The 5,393-nt window shown below is 36.1% G+C and overlaps 1 pseudogene; it reads right to left on the reverse strand.

The window, feature by feature from the left end:
* Positions 1-4,180, reverse strand: part of LOC103602903 — a 69,815-nt pseudogene extending 65,635 nt beyond the window's left edge.
* Positions 4,181-5,393: the final 1,213 nt, after the last annotated feature.

The following is a 5,393-nucleotide window of genomic DNA, read 5'->3' on the forward strand; positions in this document are numbered from 1 at the left end:
TCTTTATCTTCCTTTACTTTATGTTATAATAGATTTTACCTCTTTCATTACCTACCGCAATTTGTTGCTGGAAAAACAATTGCTAGTAAGTACATACGCTAAACAATGATGATTATATGGAAGGACAAGTGGCAAGACCCCTGTGATACAGTGTCTATGTGTGTATGTGTATGTGATATAGTGTGAAACATGTGTGTGATGTGCTTGAAAATAAATATGACAGATCTGAGGGCAATAGTGCATCCTGCTTGAGGGTAAGATCATGTCTTGTTCGCTGTTATCCCTAGCATTCAGCAAACGTTTAAACAGTGTGTTTCCCTGGTACCTAGCAAATGTTTAAAGAGTGTTTGTTTCATGAATAAGTGAAGAGTACTAATGCTATATGTTCCCATTGGCAAAACAAGGCTTCCAGTTTGAATGCAGGGGGGGAACTGAGTTGAGATCGTATAACTTCGTACAATGTATGCTATACGAAGTTATTACGTAAATAAGTTAGATTATGGAGATCAATAAACAATTTTTATAAAAGTAGAAATTCATCTTTTACAATACAAGTAGTAAATAAATGATGTATAACAGCATGTAAAGCACTTGATGACACCATTTTATGATTTGATTCATTTTCATAATTAATTGTCTCCTCTAAATGATATTTCAAAGTTGTTTTTTGTTGTTGCTGTTGCTATTAACCATTTTATTAATATTATTGGTATAAAGGATTATGCCAGTGGCCTTATATTTATTAACTCATGTTTTCCTCTAAAAGGTTTGGGATAGGTTTTACTGTCACTTTCATAGATGAGACATTTTGGCTGAGACATTAAATAGTATCAAAAATCACAGCTTATAAGGCAGAATTAGAATTTGAGCTTTTAGGAGTAGAGTAGAATTGTGGTTACTAGAAGCTGGGGAAGGCTGGTTAGTGGACACAAAAATACAGCTAGATAGGAAAAATAAGTTCTAGTGGTCTACAGTAATGTTAGGCATATTTAATTAACAATAATTTATTGTATGTTCTCAAATGGCTAGAAGAGAGGAGCTCAAATGCTCTCATTACAAAGAAATGATAAATTTTAGCAGTGATGAATATGCTAATTACCCTGATTGGGTCATCACATATTGTATACATGTATTGAAATATATCTCTGTACCCCATAAATATGTACAATCAACACAGGTCAATTAAAAAATAAATTAATTAAAAAAATTTTTTTAAAACAGAATTTGAGGCTGGCTCATTTAGCTCAGTTGGTTAGAGCATGGTGCTGATAACTCCAAGGTTCAGAGTTTGATCTCTGTACTGGCCAGTCACCAAAGAAAGAGAGAAAGAAAGAAAGAAAGAAAGAGGAAGGAAGAAAGAATTTGAAACAAAGTCTGACTCTAAAGTATCACAATGACTTTCAACTCCATAGTCCATTGAAACTCAGAAAGAATTTTTGTGTCTGAAAATCAACTACACTGTATATTGATAAAATAAAAATAAATAAATGAAATAAAAATGTTTTACAATTCTGTACCCCACAAATATGTACAATAAATATGTTTCAATAAAAAAATTTTTCTTTTGGATTTCACCTTGTGTTTCTTTTTAAAAAAAATTTAATTTAATTTTATCAATATACAACGCAGTTGATTTTTGTGTCCCTTTACCGAATCCTCCCTCCCCTCCTCCCCAAAGTTGTTTTTTTAAAATCGTTCTGTCTTATGAAGTATTTGATTGGGTCATCTGAATTAACAATGTTTTCTTATTTTCTGCAAGATTATAGATAATGCTTGGGAATTAAACAAATGAAGACAATAATCTGTGATTGGACCTTGGTTTTGTCACCTATGTCCAGGATTTTTCCTTCCAGGTACATTTGGTAGTGTTTATACATAATTCATTCATGAATGTTTTTTACAATTTCTTCCCAAATGCTCATTTGAAACCTGTTTGATTAACCTTTCAGTTTGAGACTTTCAAAAAGGAAGTATATTTGCTCATAAGAGTTTAACATTCAGAGGAAAATTAAGCTGAATTTGTCTTTCAGAGTGGCAAATGATCCAGGCAATCCAAAGACCTAATTTCTAGTGGAATCAGATAAACTTGGGCAAGGGTTTGTGGGGTGAGAATGAGAAAGCCCTATTTCAAGAGAAAGGGCAAAAGAATAAAGACTTATCAAAATATGCAGTAAACATAAATAATGATGAAAAGACTTTCATTCTGTTTGATAGTTCCTCTAATTCTTAGTGTCATCTGTTTAGTGTCCAAGTCTGTCCTCAATCTGCTCAGTGTCCTAAGACTATCATAGTAGCTGAAGAACTGTCACTTTTTTCCTATTTCAGTACCCACAATATCTTGTCTATCTAACCAGTGACAGTACTTAATAAACATAAGAAAAATAACAGTAGCTATATATCTCACTATAAAACAAAGCAAAACAACAAAACACTCATAAAAGATTCTGTGTATACAATTACTTAGAGCTCATATGTCTTACTTCATTTATGTCATTTTTTAAAAAGCCCATGGGTATACACAGGTTTGGAGAATAAGTAAGAGTGTAACAATTTTAATATTTTTCAAATCTACAATAGTCAAATCAAGCTTGGAGAAAAAATAATCTCAAATGGAAATAGGAAGAGCTGACTAGCTCTCAGTATATTATTATCAGTTCTGGTATAGTTCTTAGCAAGCTGCAGGTGTCAACCCCAGCATTTTATTTAGCAACAACTATTAATTACTTCTATAAACCATTTGTATGCTACGTGCCTATGTTGTGTAGGTCTCTCTAAATGTAGGGATCACTGATATGTGTGATAGGACTTTATAAGCAAGGAAAGGTAATAAGGGCTGTGACGTAGCTTAACAAGGGGAACTGATAAGCACTGGGGGAGGTGTGGAAATGATTAGAAAGCTGGATTGTTGGCCTGCACACCTCCCCATCCTCCTTCCTCACCTATATGCAACATGGTGGGAAGTTTGCACACACCAGGTTTAGACTGCATGTAGACCTGGATTCAGAAGTACATGAATGTACCTGAGTCCATCAACCTCTTTTTGTAAATATCGACAGGTAATTGACCAACATGTTTGTTTTCCTCCTAACGTAATAAATAATACTTCATTGCTCTTCAATCAGCATTTGTAAGTCAGAGAATGTGCTCCATAATTGACCATCTGAAGCAGTTTGCTAATGAACTGCAGGTTGTCCACACGATTTAAAGTGCTTATTGAACAAGTATCAGGAAAAAATGATCTTCACACCATAAACATAACTAATTATCTAATTAATCACTAAATGCTGATGTTCAAGTGACCTAACATGCTTTAGAAATCTAGAATTAGCCAAAGAGTAATATAATCTAACTGGGTATTCTAAGATTACAAACTTATAAAATAAATCACACAAAGGATGACAGGGCGAATAGAAATGTTAATCTTCTTTCACTGCCTATAAATAGTACTCTCCCTGGTTCATTCATATAACACACATGTATATGGATGCACACAGATCTCATTTTTCAGCAAGTGTTTCTATGCACACAGTAAGTTCAGTCCTAAGGGCATCCAATTTCCTGATGCAGTTACATATATAAATCTGACCGATTTTGGTGCAAATCAGGCTGCTCCTGAGCCCTATAAGACACATAAGAAGCAAAGACAGACAAAAGGCAGCTCCGTTGACACAGAGAGCGTCTTACCATAAACTGCACATTGTCAAATCCATTAGCCATCAGGTGGTTCTCGTACTGAGGTAGCCCAATGCTTTCCAACCATTGTCCCACTGTTTGGACAGGGCATCTGGGTCCTGTAAGAGGATGAAGAGGGAAGCGTTTGAGCAGGGAGTAGCCGTCCACAGGGTAATAGCGGTAGTCCTGGGCTGAGAGGTGGCATTGCCACATCATGCTCCTGGGAAAGTTGCTATCAAAGGAGCCCGCCAGCTTGACAGATTAACGTTCTCAGCGAGAGAGCAAAGTCAGAAGTAAAACATAGTTTGCCAGGCAGGCTGTGGAGTATGACTTGATCCTAGCTCCACATTTCTTACATATTAATCTTTACTACCGACCAGTACGTCATACAGCCCCCAAAACCAGGCAGCAGAAGAAGGCATATCAAGCTGTCAGCTTAGGCTGGTCTGCGTTCTATGTGATTGTTGGAGTACTCCACAGTGAGCAATGCACGGCCGGCAGCCAGAATTCTTTGTATCAAGTACTCCTACACTCATCAGTATGCAGCTCCATGCTCCTTGCTCCCCCTCGCTCGCTCCCCTTCATTACCCAGCCCAGGCTACACCTCGCATTTTCAATAATAGCCATCAGATAAGGCAGAATTTTTTTTTTTTTTTGTCTGCAAGCTGTAAGCCTGCTGCTGCTGCTTCCTCCTACACACCCATCCAAGCGTCAATCTTGAATGATGAGAGCAGTCAAAACAAATGCAGAAAATAGCAAGATTCAAAAGCAAACCAAAGAGCTTAAATCTGAATTGAATCTTCATACTGGTTATACGTTACAGAGCTATTTGTGGTGGAATTTCACGTTTCCAAAGACACCAGGAAATGCAAAGCTTGAACTACAGCTTATAACAGAGCTCACTACAGGTTCCCTTTTGCCTTTTCCTTTCTTTCCTTTCCTTTCTTCTTCGTTTAAAATGCAGCATGGATAAATGTTTCTGATCTAAAGCTTTACAGTATTTGGAGAAGAATTATTTTTTTTATTTACCATGCTGTATCAAAATGGACCTCTCTGAGATATTTTTTTCCTGTTTGAATTACTGCAAAAGACAGGAACTGCTCAGCAGTCTTGAAGTCAGGATAATTTATTTCTTGTTTGTAGTGCTTATTCCAAACGAAAATATTATTAGGCACAAGAAATCCTTTTCCCTCTGATATTTATAACCCCATCTACCAAGGTTACCATTCTAAATTAGCTGTAAAGGTAACATTAACTTGGTAGAGTTTTTAATAAAGAAGAGCGCTAACTAAAAATAATTCAAGAATAACAGATGTAAATGTGTGAGTTTTACTGAATGGCAGAAAGAGTGAGTAATTTAATAATTGGGAGAAACCACAGATTAATAATAGAATCCACAAGACTAGATCATCGGAAAGAATACACTCTTAAGACTGGGAGAAAACTTGCAGAAAGATTTAGTCTAACCTCCCTCCTAATGTAGGAGTCCCTTGTTCCAATGTTCCTGGAAGAATATCTAATTTCTGCTACAATACTGCTTGTAACAGCTATTTCTACTTATCAAGAAGCCTCCATTTATTAAAAAGATATTTTATTTTCTACCTTCCTCCTGCTCACTGGCTCTAGCTCTGCCTTTGGAGTCATGCAGATTGGGAACAGGGTCTCTTCCACATAAAGTGCTTTAAAAATTAAATATGACTCTCTCATCCCGCCAAAACAGT

The sequence above is a fragment of the Galeopterus variegatus genome, unplaced genomic scaffold (genome assembly GCF_000696425.1).
Source record: "Galeopterus variegatus unplaced genomic scaffold, G_variegatus-3.0.2 Scaffold4345, whole genome shotgun sequence".
In the NCBI taxonomy this organism is placed as follows: Eukaryota; Metazoa; Chordata; class Mammalia; order Dermoptera; family Cynocephalidae; genus Galeopterus; species Galeopterus variegatus.